We start from the raw sequence: 18,833 nt of genomic DNA, 5'->3' as shown, positions 1-18,833 counted from the left end.
TCTTTGAAAATCCAGTAAAGACAAAATAAATGGTTAACAAAACAGAGCAAATTCAGTTTGCAGATGTTCATAGGCAATGCAACACTGATAGAATCTGTGTCTATTCTTCTTTCCTTGCGAAATGCCTTTTAAGCAGGCTGAAGATATTCCTGAGGAAAAAGAAATCATGGGGCAAAAGTTACTTTCCTCTCCTTTTGATGTGTTGCTAATTGCATTATGTAGACTGCAGAGATAGTGGGTAAGAAATCTGAAAACTTTGTTTTGTTGAGCTTCACTTTTGACTGCACCCTGGGTGTGCCAATAACAGCTCTTCATCATCTGTATCTCCTAGAGTGTTGACTCGTAACAATTGATTTTTTTCTCTTGGCAAATCTAATGAACTATTTGAAGTATTTCATGAAGTAGTACCCAGTTACTGCACACATTTGGTGGGTGGCTCTTAGAGATTCTCTTAAAAAAACTCGGTTATGTCCCAGCACTCTAAAAATTCTTGTCTGCCAGAGCAATTTGAATTTTGTGATTAGTGTCTGCTGGAAATCATAATTCAATAAAGACTACTCATTTAAAAATGTTTCACACTGGGCGTGCATTACGTAACTTGGGTAACAGGAGATACAGAAAAACATACAAATGTTCAGGTCTACACAAGAAATTGGAGTAGTAGTGAACAATTTGAAGGAGGCTTTATATATATATATATATATATGTATTTTTTAACCTTTTCTCATCTTTAGTAATTAGATAAATAAACCTCAAAAAAAGTTTTTTTAGAAGATTCACTGAGAATGTGTGATGAGGAAAAAAAATGAATCTGTGGCCAGATTAAGATGTGTGTGTGTGTGTGTGTGTGTGTGCACAGTAGTCTTTTCTTTTGCTCCCCTAATATATTGGCATTTTCCACCAATCCCCAAATGCAAGTTGGTGGGTATAAAAAGAGCCTCTGTCAACATTTAAAACAATAATAAACAAGAGGCCCTGCATATTTCTTTGTGTAACGCGTGTATGACCCTGGCTTCTCTCCTTGAATGAGACTGTATCCGTCTCCTGGCCTCCTCTCTCTCTTTCTTTCTCTCGTTCCTTTTATGGACATAGGATTATTGCTATAGAAAATATGGTCATGCCATAGGGGAATGTACCTCCTGCTCAGGTTTTTTTTTATTCCAACTACATCTGCAGACTGCAGCTGCTACAGCCTTTGGGGGAAAAAAAATCTGGGTCCTTATGAAATTGTAATTCTTGAACAATGAATTCTTCCTTACAGGACACTACTTTTTCACTGCTGTTTAGCACAGGCTGCCATTAGTCTTCCCTGCAGTTTATTTGTTGCTCAAGTTTATCATTTGATATATGTAGGAATATTTAAACATTTTTTCCCCCAGAGAAGTTTGTTTCATCTTTGGAACCACCGGGCTTCCTGCTCTCTTCACAGGACCCTTCCTACTCTTCCCTCCTTTTTACTATGTGCTGGTTATCTGTGCCCATCTCCATGCCCCTCCCCCCCTTTTTTATGATGAGGTGTCTCACACTCTTTTCCATTTGCCTCCTAAACTGCATTGAGAAAATACCATTCCTTGCCCATTTCCCCCTTTCCCGTCTCTATTCCAAACCTCTTCATCTTTTGCAACGTATCAGCAGAGTTGAACTTCCATTTTTTCCTTCCTTTTTTACTGTTTCAGTACGTTTTGTGCTTTCATGACTTGTAATTTCCCTTGCTCTTAAAATTAAGCCCAATAGCTAGAGAGGTTAAGAAGTTTTTCCTGAAATTTGGGGGAAAAAATGTATTTTATTTTGGTACATTTTCCTCTTTTGTCATTTACACATTATTAGATATTTCAAAAATAAGAGGGACCCATCCTGATGTGATGAATGAAAGGCTGCAGCCTGCATGTAAATAAAAAGACAGGTAGATTATGGTTGATTAATAATCATATAGAGAAATGCATTTTTGTTTTTTAAACTTCTTTGTACATATCAGACTAAATCAACCTTTATGTGTGATTTTGTAGCTCAACTTAGCAAAGGTTTAAAAACAACGGAACAGACCAGTTAGTTCTTATTTTTCCTTTTAAGCTTCTAGAGCAAGTAAAATCAGACTATTGATTGCCCTGTAATGATTGTTTGGTATTTTTTGTAAATCCTTTCAAAAGAGGAATTAAACTGAGAAAGAAATATAAAGTTGTTACTTTCTGATTAGTATAGAGGTCCTTGCTAACATATTAGCTTCTTGTCACTTAATATTTTTATGGGGAACTTTTGGTGCTTTTTCTTTTAAAGAATAATATAGAGAAAGCAGTTGGCATGTTGACATTAAGCTGTATTGAGGAAAGTGGGTCCCTGCTCCCCACATCTGTTCAGTGTTTCTGTTGCCTTTCATTTTCTGAAGTGTTACATATGGAATACATATGTCTTTCTGTTCCAGTACCACAGGAAAAAAAAAAAGTAAAGAAATAAAAAGAGAAAAATCACAAAGAAATCAATAAACACCTGTTATTCCCAGATCTGCAGTTATTTGGGCTCAGAAGTGCCTGCAGGCAAAGTTAGAACAAAAATCCTAGCATGTCTATATGCCTTCATAGATTTCTCAGCCTGTATGAGTTTTTAAAATTTTGTTTTATATTTATTTCATTTTGTTTCATCTTATTTTATCCCAGAGTGGACCCTTCACCTTCTGTTATTTTGCTGGTCTGGATTTGTTCTCTCCAATGTATATCTCCTCTTTCCTTATGTGCTATAGTTTGTATTCAGCTAAGTGGAGATTTTTTTCAGGCAGCTCTAGAATGCAGCCTTGCTTTAGCTCTCACCAACTTCACAGCAGGTTTCCTACGTTACATTGCCCCCTGCTGCTTCTGGAACATTAAAAATAAAGCTAGAAATAAAATATGTTTGGGGACCTATCATCATAAAAGTATATGTTCAGTGAAATATATTGCGACTAATTATTTGAAAATAGGTTCAAATATAAGTAATAATTGGTAAATACTTTGGCACATCATATGGAGATTTTAAACTTTGAGTATGAGTATGTGTATGTGCACACACTTCATACATTGTCCCTTTCCACTGAAAGTTGCCTATGATTTAGAGGGCATCCTTTTAAATAAGTATCAATCATATGGTATGAATGACAGGTGATGTACTTCCCATAAGCACATTCTTACCCAACTGTACAGCATACTTTTTCTAAAAAAAAAAGTATGTTTTTCCATAAGGGCAGGGACCATATCTTGTTTGTTTTTGTGTCTTTAGTCCAATGCCTGACTCATGAAAGATACTCTTTGTTAATTTCACTGGGTTCAGTCATTCAACAAAGAGAGAATAAGATCACTCAAATTTAATTTGCCTAATTAAGTTTGTTGGGCTTAGGATCCAGAAGAGTAAAGGATGTTGCTAACATTTTGACAGAAATAACTGCCAACAAATGTATAGGAAATGTTTAGTAATCCCTAATGTCAGAAGGAGATTCCATATTAGTGGCTTGCATTTTCGGCTGTCAGAATTTTCATTCTTTTTATTGCTTTTCCACTCTTTCCCAGCTCACATTTATATGTAGATTTAACCTTCTCTCCTAGGTGTTCCTCTCCTATCCCACAGGTATTTCTAGGATACCCCATTCAATACTTTAGTTACTAGAACTTGTCTGCATTCTCTGTTAAACTTATAAGTGACTTGAGGGTAGGAACCATGTCTGATTTATTTCTACATTCCCAGCATCTATCCAAGCAATGTTCATTTGTTAATAAATAGTTGACATTGAAATGGGATTCAGATATCCCCCAAAGAAAACAAGTATTGAAAATGGGGAAAAATAATAAAAATTGAAGTAAAAAAAACATGATATCTAGTTTTATGGATAATCCAACTATGCTGCCAAAGGCAAGGATGGGATGAGAGTGGACTGAAAACATGAAATTATTCATAGTTGACTATCCTAATCTCTATTCTTTTTTCCACCCATAATCATTAGAGCATTTCTTCTTCCCTTTCCCATCAACGATTGAGCTCCACTGGATCTGGCATTCTGATTAACCAGCACTATGACTGACAGCTTAATTTCAATAGAATTATGAGACTCTAGGTTGGGAGTGAGGGGTTTTGGCCTCCTTACTTATCTGCATACTATTTATTAGATAGTGTAACCATACTCTAGACCTTTTGCTTCTCTTTCATCCCTGGCCTGCAAAGGGTGAATTTCTAGGGTGTATTTATTGGGATAATATGAAGAGAGGCCGGACCCCTCATGCTGGTGTCTGCTCAGCCAAGAAAGTTTCACCCTGTGTGACCCCAGGGATGTCCTCTACCACCTCTGGTTTCAAGTATGTGCAAATGAAGTTTATAAAAACCATATTTGATTTTAACCTTTTGCTATGTAAATAATGAAGAGCTGATTAAGTAAAATTCCTTTAGGACTCATTATTTTTTCTTATCAGGCAGAAGTAACTAATTTCCTGAAAATTATTTTTCTTATGTTGCCCCTTAAAAAAAAACCAATAGTTTTGCTACTATGTGATGTGCATGATTCATATGTATGCATCCCTGAAAATATTCTCTAATTTTTCAACTTTATAAAATGGTATCCTATTTTAGGCACTCTCTTGCAACTTGCTTTTTTTCCCACTGAAATTTATACTTCTTTTTTTCCTTTTTATTGAATTTATTGGAGTAACACTAGTTAACAAAATTATACAGGTTTCAGGTGCACAGTTCTACAACACATCATCTGTATCCTGTTTTGTATGTTCACCACCCCAAGTCAAGTCTCCTATCACTATTTATCATGCTATTGCATGTAACTTTAATTAATTCCTTTCACTGTTACATCGAATGAATGTAGCCCAGTTTGTTTATGCAGTCTCCTGCTGATGGATAGTTGGATTGCTTCCACTCTTTAGTCTTTCCAACATTGCTACAAGGAACATTCTTGCACATACGTAAGCATTTCTTTAGAGTATTTATAAGACATGAGAATTTCTGGGTATGTGCATTTTCAACTTGGTAATGTCAAATTATATTCTAAGATAGTAGCACCAATTTAAATTCCCATTAGCAGTATATAATAATTATCATTGTTCCATATTCTTGCCAGCCCCTGGAACCATCAGATTCCTAAAATTTTGTGCATCTAGTGATCTAAAATTATTATCTCACTGTGGTTTTAATTTTCATTTCCTTGATTTACTAGTGTGACTTAGAGTCTTATATGAATATTGGTCAATTGTGTTTCCTCTTTTGAAAAACGCCTTTTTGTGTCTTTTGCACATTTTTTCTAATTATCTATCTTTTTCTTTCTTTTTTTTTTTTTTTTTATCCTCATCCGAGGACATTTTTCCATTTCTTGTACAGACAGAGGGGAGAGAGAGGAAGAGAGAGAGAGAGAGAGAAACATCGACGTGAAAGGGACACATCGAGTGGCTGCCACCCGCACGACCAACCAGGGCCAGGGACAAACTGCAACCGAGGTACGTGCCCTCAGCGGGAACCGAACCCGGGTCTCTCGGGACCGCAGGTGGACGCTCTAACCGCTGAGCCAAACCGGCCAGGGCTCTATCTTTTTCTTTTAAATGTGTAGAATTTTCTTATATATTCTGGATACTAACTCTTTGTTAGTTAATGAGTGTTCAGCTGTCTTTTTCTATTCTGTGGCTTGCCTTTTCATTCCCTTATTGTTTTAAAATTAAATTAAATTATTTTCATTTTGTGGTATTTTTGGTGAAGCGTAGTTCCCCATTTTAATATATTCTTTTTGTTGTTGCTATTATTAATCCTTACTTGAGGATATTCTTCCATTGACTTTTTACAAAAAGTGGAAGGGAAGAAAGGGGGGAGAGAGAGAAAGAGGAAGAGAGAGAGAGAAACATTGATGCAAGAGAGACACTTCGATTGGTTTCCTCCCACATGACCCCAACGGAACAATGGGAGCTGGGGATCTAATCCTCGACCCTTTGGTCCGAGGGCTAATGCTCTAACCACTGAGCAAAACTGGCCAGGGCTTAATATATTACTATAAATCAATCTTTTGCTTTGTGGTTTGAGTTTTCAGTATCTTGTAAAAAAAATTCTTCTCTATACAGAAGACATGAAAATAACTGCCATGTTTTATGGAATTTTAAGAATTAAAATATTTTTGAAGTTGTGCTTTTCATAGTAAAATTCTTAATCTACCTGGGACTGGTTTTGTGTACGGTGTTAAGGTAGGGATCCAAGCTCATTTTATTCCCCACGTTGACAATCAGTTAATCCAACACCATTCTTTAAATAATCCATCTTTTCTGCTTTGATCTGCAGGGACAGCTTTGTTATTGGTCATCTCTTCATAAACATAGGGTCTGTTCTGGGCAGTCTGTTTGGCTCACTGGTCTAGTTATCCATCCTCCGCCTTTATGGACTTTCTTCCTCTTTTGTTTTCCAAGACTAAAAAATAATAATCCTTGAAGGACAAGATCATTGTTTGCATCATCTTTTGTAAATCTGCCTTACTGTGTATTATGGAAAGAGACAGTTGGAAAGTTATTTGTTTATATTACTGTGTGTTTTAACAGTTGTTTTTAGGCATATTTTCCTGTGCTTTAGTAATAGCATAAGTTGTTTTTGTTATCCAAATCCTTACATCAATTATCCAGTCTTTTGATATCTCAGGCTCTTATTTGTAAGTCTTGAGTGGATTTTTGTCATTGTCATTCAGTTTCCTAAGTGGGACTGTTAGAACTGTTGGATTTTGCTCTTTTATATCCCTGTGCAGAAAAGCACATAGAAATAATGTTGCTTCAGATAATGAAAATTCAGTAGAATCTCATTATAGTGCTGACATTAGAGAATAAATGAAACACCTGCTCTGTTGTAGACTTACTGGGTTATGATGTGAGATACTGTGTATAGATGGGAAATTTTGTGGCACATGATTTGATTCACTTGAATCCTTGAAGTAGTGAGACTCCTTATGATTGTTTTTGTTTATAATTTTTATGAAACATTCTAGAAATAAACTTCTGATTAACTTTTTTAGAAAGGATTTCTCTTTTTTATTGAATGCTTTTTTAAAATTTATTTTTGTTACAGATGTTTCTCCTTTTTCCCCCCATTGACTCCTTCCTCCCTATCCTCTCCCACTCCGTCCCAGCTTTGTTGTCTATGTCCATCGGTTATGCATACATGCATATAAGTTCTGTGGTTTATCTTCACGCTTCACTTCTGAGGAATGTCAGTCTGTACCCTACTTCTATGACTCTGGGTCTATTTTGTTCATCAGCTTGTTTACTTCATTATATTCCAGAAATAAGTGAGATCATGTGATATTTGTCTTTCTCTACTTGGCATGTTTCACTTAGGATAATACTTTCCAGGTCCCTCAATGTCATCTCAAAGGATAAGAGATCTTTCTTTCTTACAGCTGCATAGTACTCCATTGTGTATATGTACCACTGCTTTTTTGTCCACTCGTCTACTGATGGACACTTGGGCTCTTTCCAGATCTTAGCTATTGTGAATAGTGCTGCTATGAACATGGGGGTACATATATTCCTTCTGATTGGTGTTTCAGGCTTCTTAAGGTATATTCCTAGAAGTGGGATCACTGGGTCAAATGGCAGTTCAATTTTTAATTTTTAAACACTAAACCATAGTGTTTTCCATAGTGGCTGCACCAGTCTGCATTCCCTCCGACAGTGTACTAGAGTCCCCTTTTCTCCACACCCTCGCCAGCACTTGTTGTTTGATGATTTGTTGATGGCGGCCATTCTGACAGGTGTGAAGTGATACCTCGTTGTTGTTCTAATTCGCATCTCTCTGATGATTAGTGTCGTTGAGCACTTTTTCATATGTCTCTTGGCTATTTGTATGTCCTTTTTGGAGACGTGTCTCTTTAGATTCTCTACCCATTTTTTTTTAATCCTCACCTGAGGGCATTTTTTCCCATTTTTTTGTTCAGATAGAGTGGGAGGAAGAGAGAGAGAGGGAGACATTGATGTGAAAGGGACACATAGAGTGGCTGCCACCCGCAGGGCCAACCAGGGCCAGGGACAAACTGCAACCGAGGTACGCGCCCTTAGCGGGAACTGAACCTGGGTCTCTCTGGACCACAGGTCGATGCTCTAACCACTGAGCAAAACCGGTCAGGGCAACAATTTTTATTCTCAAAAAGCTTTACAATCTAAGGGTAAATACAGACATATGCATAAAAAAGTTTGGTACAATATTGTGAAGGCTGCTGTAGTAGATATGAAGTAGGGATTATAGAATTTAAAAGCTACAGGGCTTGACTCTGATGACACGTAACATGTAACCTTGAAAGAAACACTTATTGAAACTTCCATGGGCCAGCTTCTGTACTGGGCATCGATAATACATAGCACTAGGAATCTCTTTCCAGCAAACCTACAATCCAATCGGGTATCTTCAACCAGGGGGAAACCCAATCATGCTTATATGTCTTCATGTTGTCTGGACTTGCTTTCTCTGAGTTCCGGAGTGCAGGAGAGGCAGCTTGAAAGGCACCAGAGACATACAGGGAAGAACTGAGTTGTTTGGCATTAGAGTAAGAGCTGGAGGGGCAGCTTTCTCCTGGATAGATATGCTGGCGGAGGCCGTTGTTCCTTTGGTGAGCTTTTCCCCCCACAAGGCTGGCAGATGGACCCCATATCTGGGACTCCAACAACCTGGCTCACACTGTTTGCCCTGCCCTGGTCGAGAGCAGTTTTTTTTTTTTTCACAAGTCAGTTTTGTTCCTAATTTTTAAATAAAATATTTGTTATTCTGTTCTATTGCTGTTACAACCAGCTTTATGTTAGGCATAACGGTCATTTAAAGAAAGGTACCATTAAATACCTGATCTCTGATTTAGAAGCCATCAATGTAGAAAACTAACCAATTGCTGGATATCAAGGAACCTGGATTTATGTCCTTGGTAGAGGTGCTGTTGTTCCAGTCTACAATTCTTTCTCTCTTGGATATATCCCATCACAGTAAGGAATTCTAACTAAACTGTTTTGAGTTCCTTTGGAAAGTGAAGGACAGCACCAGACACTGCTCAAACTATGTCTGCATTACTTGAAACTTAAACTGTTAGATGTATTATATTTCTTCTTAAATTTCTAGCTTTGCTGAAAGAAAGAATGTAGGTGGAGGGAAGAAATGAGTAGAAGGCAAAAGGTCTTTGGCTTTGTGTAAAGGTCAGGAAGCAGGAACACTCTGGACTTATATTTTCAGTTTCATATTTTGATGTCCTTAGTGTATCAAGAAAATAAAGATCCAAGCAAGTGTTCTTAAGATGTTGTCCCTGTAGCAGGGGGACCAGTATCATTAGGGAACTTATTAGAAATTCACATTCACAGGTCTCAACCAGTCCAGCTGAATCAGAATGTCTGGGGATCAGGCCCAGCAATCTGTGCTTTAACAATCCTCCTGGTGATTCTATTGGACATAAAATTTGAGACCCACCATATTATTACTTAACCAATTTTTCCTTTGGAAACACAAATTAAGCATATCCATATACATGACAGTTTGTCAGGAACTTTTTGTTCCTTTATCATTGATAAACAATGGAAGAAAAGGTGTTACCTCCCCCCCCCCCACACACACCACACACACACACACACACACACATTCTTACATTAGCATTCCTTTAGTACTTTTTCTTTTCTTGCTAATTTTGTTGTTGTTTAGACTTCTGTTACTTTTAGGTATTATAAGATTTTATTCCAATTTGACTCAATCATTTTTGCAACAACTCAATTTTCTATGTGGAGAATACTATACTGAATGCTTTGAAAATGACAAAGGAGAAAACATGATCTTTTTCCTTAGGGAGAAAGAAGAAAACTTAGGAGGACATCAATTCCTTGACTTGAAATTTCTTCACAAATACAATAACAGCATATACAGGCAAGAGCTGTGTGCATTGGGGTGGACAAGCTTTTTCCATGAGATGTTATATTTTTTACATTAACCTTTTTTAAGTTTTGGCAAAATACACTTAAACATTATGTATTTTAGTGATGGGTTTAGAAGATTAGAATGATGATTGTCAGAGGGGAGGGGATGGGTTGATGGGACTAAAAAAGATATACTTAAACATAAAATGTACCACCTTAACCATTTTTACATGTACAATTCAATAGTGTTAAGTACATTCATATTGTTGTACATTCAATCTTCAGAACTTTTTAATCTTGTAAAACAGAAACTATATACTCATTAAGCAGCAACTCCCCATCCTCCCCTGTCCTCAGCAACCACCATTGTACTTTCTGGGTCTACAAATGTGACTTTTTAAGGTATTTCATATAAGTAGAATTATATAATAGTTGTCTTTTTGTGACTGTCTTACTTCACAAAGCATAACATCCTCAGGTTCATTCATACTGTACCATGTCTCAGAATTTTCTTCCTTTTTAAGACTGAGTCATATTTCTTTTTGTGTGTATACCACATTTGTTTATCCATTTATCTGTTCATGAACACTTGGGTTGCTTCTACCTTTTGGCTATTGTGAATACATGGGTGTATCTCTTTGAGACCCTATTTTTAATTCTTCTGCACATATAGCCAGAAGTAGAATTGCTGGATCATATGCTAGTTCTACTTTTAATTTTTTGAGGAACTTTCATACTGTTTTCCATAGCAATTGCACCATATTACATTCCCACCAACAGTGTACAAGTGTCCCAATTTCTTCATAACTTCACCAACACTTATTTTCTTTCTCTCCTTCTTTTCTTTCCTCCCTCTCCTCCCTTCCTTTCCTTTCGCTTCCCTTTCCTCCCCTTCCCCTCCCCCTCCCTCCCTCCCTCCCATCCTTTTTCTTCCTCCCTCCCATCCTTCCTCCCTTGCTTCCTTCTTCCTCCCTCCCATCCTTCCTCCCTTCCTTCCTTCTTCCTCCCTCCCATCCTTCCTCCCTTCCTCCCTTCTATACTGATGAATGTGAAGTGGTGTCTCATGGTTGTGACTTGCATTTCCCTAATAATCAGTAGTGTTGAGCATCTTTTGATACATTTGTTGCATGAAGTAAATTTTAATCTAAACTCATAGAAGATTATAAACTTGGACTGATGGAGGTGGAATAAGTTTCCCAAGCAAGCAAAGAGCCACAGAGAGAAGATTAAGTTTATATTATTTTTGGAAAAAAGAGACCATATTGAAGGACGAGGGATAGTGAGGTAGCTGGTGTGGAGTGTTGGTGGTACCAGATGATAGAGGATACTGTTTACCACACAAAGGCACGTACTACACTATTATCATAGGAAGCCCCTGGAGAGTTTTGACACAGATTATCTGATAATGGTAGAAGCTATCTAATTGTGTTATTCTGGCAGTTGTTGATTGAATCTCAGTGGCCAGGTATGGGCCAAGAGGATGTTTTCCTAAGAGCTGTCACTCTCATCGGTGTTTGAGGTTTTGAATGACAAATCAGGGGATCTAAAGAAGAGCAGTAAATTATAGTAAGAAGTCTTTACAATGTTGATACAATTTTTAAAACTATTTAAATGATCTCCAATTTTATGTTTGCTTTTTTAGCTGCTATATTGGAGCCCTTCAATTAATTTATTTGCAATAACTATGTGCATTTTTTAAATAAAAAGAGCTGACCCAAACCATTGAAAACTATTACAGCAAATAGAGTAGATGTAGTAGACTAAAAAATGTCCTCCTCTCAGATATAGATACGGTCCTAACATCTGGAACTTGTAAATACTGCCTTATTTGGAAAAATAGTTTTTGCAAATGTTAAGGATTTTAAGATGGGGATGTTACCCTAGAGTATCTGAGTGGTCCCTAAATGCAGCCACAAGTGTCCTTAGAGAGACAGAGGGAGGTTTCACATATACACACAGAAGAGAAGGCCATGTGAAGATGGAGTAGAGAGAGATGATGACTTTGAAGATTGCAATGATGCATCTTCAAGCCAAAGAATGCTGGCAGCTACTAGAAGCTAGAATAGGCAAGGACTGGATTCTCCCCTAGAGTGTGCAGAAACAGTGCAGCACCATCGACACTTTGACTTGGCCCATTGTTTCTGGCCTTTAGAACTGTGAGAGAATAAATTTCTGTTGTTTTAGGCTATTACGTTTGTAGTAATTTGTTGCAGTGACTACAGGAAAGTAATATTGTGAATGAGAATATTGCAACCAGAATTCCTGGATAAACAGGTTGGCATTGCCACTTGCTGGCTATGTGAAGTGTTGCATTTAACTTACTTTTCTGTTCCTCCTCTGTAAAATGGGAATAATAAAAATGAAATGTTATCTATTTCAAAGGGTAGTTGTGAGGACCAAATGAGCTTGCCTGGCCATGGTAAGCTCTATCATCACCATCACTATCATTATCTCCTTTTGCCAGTCAATTCTCTGCTCCTCAATACTGGATTATTTACTTACCTTCTAATGAGCAAAGTTCACACTATTTACTTTGAAGCCTTTACCCTTTCCTTATTCTGTGTCTAAGTTCATGGTTTGGCTTCTCATTGAAAGATTATAATTTTGACACAGTAAGGCCATCTTCAACAAGAAATTTGAGGATGCTGCAAAAAATCTAACTATGGCCAAGGTCACCCTAACTAGCTATGAGGCTTTTCTTTATCCTATTTCTTATCTTTTCTCTTCCTTCTCCTGCTTCCTTCTACTATTTCTTCTTCCACTATGTTATTCTTTCCCCTCCTGCTCCTATCTAAAATGGTTCTAAACCCTTCCTAGCCAAGTATAGAGTCAGTTCTTGATTATAAATTTTAAAGGAGGGAGACATTATCATGATAACCTTAAATATTAGATGAAGGCCTGCCCTGTTACATGGCAGCCCAACAGGTTATGTGGCTTTATAGAATTATAAAATGAATCAGCCAACACATTTAGCCTTTAAATTATTTGAGAATTTGGATTTTGAGTAAACTAACTCTTCCTTTCTTGCTTCTCTCTACTTCGAGGCCTTGGGTTAGCTATAGACTAACTCCTTTGACCTGCTGAGAGAACCATGACTGCCAATAGAGCTAAGCTTGCCAAGAGTCACCACCAGACCCTCAGCCCTCAAGTGCCAACCCCCACCAACTTACTGATGCCTGAAAAAGATTTGGCCCCATGAGAAAATAGATACCCAAGGTCCAGAGAGCTTAGATCCTATAATTCCTTTTAAACTTACCAGGTTTCAATTTTCTTCATCACCCAGTTGAGAGGTATTCATTTATAGAATCAATGTTATTATGAGCACCTACTACATGCTGGTTGTGTTGTTCCCAGTAGTGACCAAAACACAGTCAATGTTCTCCTGTCTAGAAGGAGATACAGGCAATTGAAGGAACAATTAAAATACAGACTGACAATTTTGTTTATTTTTTGTTAATCCTCACCTGAGGATATTTTTCCATTGAGTTTTAGATAGAGTGGAAGGGAGGGAGGAAGAGAGAGAGAGAAACATCAATGTGAGAGATACACATTGATTGGTTGCCTCCTGCATGACCCTGATCAGGGCTGGGGGTCGAACCTGCAACCGAGGTATGTGCCCCTGACCAGGAATTGAACCTGAGACCATTTGGTCCATAGGCTGACACTCTAACTGGTGAGCCAAACCAGTCAGGGCCAGACTGATGATTATTACCACAGCAAATGTGTAAGGGCTCTTTTCAATGTCCATGCTTCCACTGAAATTGAAAATAGGACTTCACTATTTTCTAAAAAAAGCTATCCACATTGCTCAATGCTGGATGTTTATAGGATGTCTTTGAAAGGCCATAATGATGTGCTTTCTTAGCTACAGAATGAATTTCAGAGTATTTACTTAGCTAAAAGTAGCCTGGGAACAGATTTTTCTTCTGTCACTTTGGCACATACGGGGGAGTACTCAGAAATTCTGAAGAGGCATGGAAATGGAAAATAATGAGGTCTGGATGGAATCTTTCATTGTGGTTGAATTTTAAAAGCATTTTTGTTTATTAACAAAGCATGAGTTTTTTTCAGATCAACAAACATTTGTAAGTAGGAGGAAAACTTTTTTTGTGAAATAGAGCATTTTTCTGGAACTTATTTTTGAGAGAAAAGGGCTGAATCTCACAAAAGCTAGTTAGTGCTCAATGTACAACTTTAATCTAGTTTTGTGTAGGAAAAATAAAATTCTGGACATGTTAGTAATTCTGTTATGGTGGTAGGTTAGGTTGGTTGTAAGGAGTCATGGAAATCAGTAAAGATAGTCTAAGGGCCTTTCTTTTTATGGCCAACACATCTCAGGCTTGTTACATGGCTGACACTTTTTACCCATCTCATGATTTCATGGAGCGCAAGTGACCTGAAGATTTAATATCATTGTCAATATGGCAAGATTTCAAAGAGTCACTTGTTCATTTCTCAACAGAAGGAAGAGAGCCTGTGCTCTAAACAGAGTAAGCTTTCCATTTACATTGTTAAATAAATTCTCTTATTGGTTTTAAAATCTTTGGGATTAAAAATGCTCATGCTATATTGAAATGGAGTTATGGGATGTTTGAAAGATAGAATATTAGGACCAAGAAAAGTCAGCTGCATATTTGGATAATTTTCAAATAAGCTCATAACATCATTGTGGGATTGTTTTTGTTTCTGGTGATTATAGTCTGTCTGCCCTTTCTGGATTTTCTGTCCTGTTATTTATTAGGGATTTCACTCTTTATCCTCACCCTTTGTTGAATATTCTGGGCTACAGCTTCTTCATAAAGGTGATGCCCTTCCAGGTTGGTGTATGCACAGCCAGAGACAGAATTTCTTAAGGAGAGTCTTGTAGGACCCAGGAAACTCCTCTCCCCCAAATTTCCATATAACATCAGCTGCTCTTGCCTGGATTTTTCAATCAGTGAGTCATTCTTCTGGGTTAGCAAACACCATTAGAAAAAATGCAAGCAGCTATCAGTCACACATGCCCTAATGCAAATCATCTCTTTGACTCTTCCCAGCTAAGAACTGAGCTTCCTGGGAATGAAATTTAAATCTGGGATAAGGGAGAAGGATAATTTGAAGTAGAAGCTCCTTAAAGATCAGGCTTAAGTGTGGGTGATTGGAAGCTCTACCTGGGGCAGCATTTGGGAGTGCAGAAAGGGAAAGTAGGAAGATGCATTTTAGTGACTTCATAGTTCAACCTCATGTTGGTGACTCACCATGTTGAGATTCTCACTGTGTGATAGTATAAACTCCCATTGTATTATAGCTCTGCAGAGGCAAGGTTTATTCATTCAGTGGTGTTTGTCAAGCAACTAGTACGGTGCCAGCACATAGTATGTTCTCAATAAATGTAAGTGAATGAATAACTTGGTATGCAAAAGCTACTTTATAAAAGTTTTTTCTCTGCAGTGCTAAAGCTATTTTTTCAGTTAATTTTTAAAATGCCCTTATTTTTTTAACCCCAACCTTCAAATGATTTTTAATAAGGTTCACTATATGAGATTTAAGTAATTTCTACCTTCCCCCCATATTTAAAATACTAAGGATCAGATGTTCTAGCAACTAAACAAGCTTATTATAAGAATTAATCAATCAGGTATTTATTGACCACATATTCTGTGCCCAGGATTTTTTTTTTTTTTTTGGTTTTAAAGAGGGAAAAGGCCAATCTGTTGATCCATATTTTACTTTTATACTTATAAGAACCCACAGCAGGCAATTAGGAGTTTTATTCTTTGGGGATGCAAATATTCATGATAAATAATAGCCATCATTTTAATCTTTCAGATTTCATTTTATGGTTGCATTATGACCATTTGTCTGATGTATTTAATTTTCTAAATTTCTGTTACATGAAAAATGGAAACTGTATTGATTTAACATCAGAAAAATGTACAGCAGTTAATATAAAAAAGGCTGCATCTAATTTTGTTAATAAACTATAAATGGTAAAATGACGTACAGTTTAGATTTCAAAGCACTGGGAACCCACATTTTCCTGTAACATTAATTATGTAGTTTTAGTTTTGGCAGCATCATAATTCTACAGTGTGATATTTCTACTTTATTGTTTCTCAAAGTAGGCTTAAAATGTTAATATAATATGGTAAATTTTCCACTGGTGAAGTGTGCACTGAGCTAGGGCATGTAATGTTTGCATTACAAAGGTAACTCTTGCAGAGATTTGTAGACTAGACACACTGATCATCAACCCTGACATTGAAAGATTTTATTAATGTCAACTGATACACATTTGCCATTATCTGTTATAAATTCAAATGTAGTTTCTTTGCTCTTCTGACTGTCTCTGGAGTAACAGACACATTTTGTAGTTAACTCTGGAAACTTACAACCTTGATTTGAATCCTGGCTCCTCTACTTATTAGCTCAGTTTCCTCATCTATGAAATGGATAATAACTAGATCAACTCAGAGTTGTTCTGAAAACTATAAGCTAATACAAATAAATGTTTAGAACAGTGACAAGAACATAGTAGATTCTTGATAAATATTAGAATTGCTATGATATATTATGAATATTTTGGTCTATAGAAATGTTAACTTCAATGATATAGTAATATAAGAGTGCTACAAATAAGGTTAGTTCATGAACAAAATATAGTGAGCTGTATCTGTCTGGTGTGTCATATCTTGGAAGAGACTTAGTTTAGTCTCACAAGGGGAGGTTAGACTAAGCACAGAAGCCTTTAAAGTGAGAAAGAACATGGGTGTTCGTTTTGGGAATAGAGAAATTGTTGAGTTTATAAGAGATGAGGCTGGATAGGAAAGACAGGGCTCAATCCTGAACATGTGATTGAGAGTTTGAGTGTTACCTTGAGGGCAGTGGGAAGCCTGAAGATTTTCAGTTGGAGAGTAACATGCTAGATGAGTTCTGAGCAGCACCACTATGCCTGTGGTATAGAGAATGGCGTGGAGAGGCCTTGACTAGTGCAGGAAGTCAGTTAAGAGGCTGTTGTGAGGCAAGAGTGATGGTAGCCTGAATGAAGTAGCTGGTACACCAATGGGAATAAAGAAATGGACAGATTTGAAATCCATTAAGAAGATAGAATGAGTAGCATCTAGTGATTGTTTCAGCATGGTGAGTGAGAAAGTATAAGAGTTGAGGATGATGGCAGGGTTCCAGGCAGTGGAAGACTAGGGCCTTACCCACCTCCCCGAACCAGTACCTAGTGTTGTGGTTTACCATAGGGCTTACAGGAGTAATGTGGTCAGATGAAGCTGCTGTCTTGGAGAAGACAGCATCACAGGTAAAACTCAAGTATTTGGTCACAGGCTGGAGGTCAGGAGGGTGTATAGAAGTAAGAGGTGTATGATGTTTAAAATAGAAAAGAAGGGCAAATCTGGGGCAAGTGTTCAGGACAGCCTAGGACATAACCTTCATGCTCTCAGGATTCCATGTGGCAGTAGGCAGTCTTCTAATTTTTAAAAATACAATGTGACTCTTTTCCTAGTGAATACTGTCCGCAGAGCAGCCCCTACAGGGCATTTAAACCCCTGTAGGCTTTAAATGCCCTGGGCAATTCCATACCCCTGTTGAGTCTCCCCTTAATTGCCCTAGAGCCTTGCTAGTAGCATTTAAGGGCTGTGTCTCTATCCCTGAGGCAAATTGGAGGTCACCATGGATCTGATGGTCTCATATCTCCAGGTTCTAAAGATGCTCTTTTCCCCTCTGGGACAAAGGACCCTGAAGAGTTAAAGCAGAGAGTTCTTAAATCTTCTTCATCCATGTTTGTGATGTATCCATTCTATACCTCAGTTCTTTTTTTTTTTTTGGAACGTGCCCCTACCGGGAACCAAACCCGGGACTCTCTGGTCTGCAGGCCCAGATGCTCCAACCACTGAGCAAAACCAGCCAGGGCGATACCTCAGTTCTTAAGGTGTCTTTTAAATCAATCTGCTGAAACATGAAACCTGATGCATTTTGACTAGGTATTTCTGCCAGCTTGGCTCTAGAGATGAGTTAGGTTGAATTCAGCTAATTGATAAATTAACTTTCTAATTTCACAAAATTTGAGTTTTATGAATCATTGCAACACTTTTATGATAAAATATAGACTTGAACACGATGTGAATTGTAGCACTGGTGGGTGGGAATTAAAAAATTAATGTTCAGAAATTAGCAATCTAATCTTTCATGAACTCGCTAAGAATAGAATTGTTCATTTGTGTGAATCAAACGTGAATTTTTTTTCATTTGTTTAATGTTAGAAATTCAAGAACAGGAAACAATAAAGCATTTTAAATATTGCAAACCTTCTTAAGGTGATCATTATAACAAGCCTCACTGAAAGTAAACAGACCTCTCTTCCTTCTTCAACAGACAAACTGTGATGGTGAGAATAAAATTAGCACAGAAAGTATTAAAATATTGATAGCAATCATTCCACGTCCACGCTTTTCCAATTAATAATTAATTTTACCTTGAAGGTAACTCTAAGAGTCAGACTCCCCCCCCCTCCCCCGCCCCACACACACTTTTACTTGGCAAGAATGTTTGACTTTTTTACTTCAATGTTATCAAGTCTCCAGAAAATAATTCACATTTTAATGTGGTTAGTGGCTGAAGTTTCTTTTGTGCGGCTTCATAAAATGAACCCCAAAAAAGTTTGCTGTGAATGATTTAGAGAAGGCCTGAGTTAGTCATCTCACTGATTTATAAGTGGTATCAGTGCATTCTTTTTTTAAAATTCTCATACGAGGACTTTTTACCATTGGGTTTTAGATATAGTGGAAGAAAGGGAAAGAGAGAAAGAGAGAGAGAGACATTGATGTGAGAGAGACACATTGATTGGTTGCTGCCTGCATGGCCCCAACCAGTGCCGGAGATCAATCAAACCTGCAACCCAGGTATGTGCCCTTGACCAGAAATCGAACCCGAGACTCTTCCATCTGTGGACTGATGCTCTAACTGCTGAGCCAAACTGGC

The sequence above is a fragment of the Molossus molossus genome, unplaced genomic scaffold, assembly GCF_014108415.1.
Source record: "Molossus molossus isolate mMolMol1 unplaced genomic scaffold, mMolMol1.p scaffold_m16_p_21, whole genome shotgun sequence".
Taxonomy (NCBI): Eukaryota; Metazoa; Chordata; class Mammalia; order Chiroptera; family Molossidae; genus Molossus; species Molossus molossus.
Note: the sequence above shows the minus strand (reverse complement) of the source record.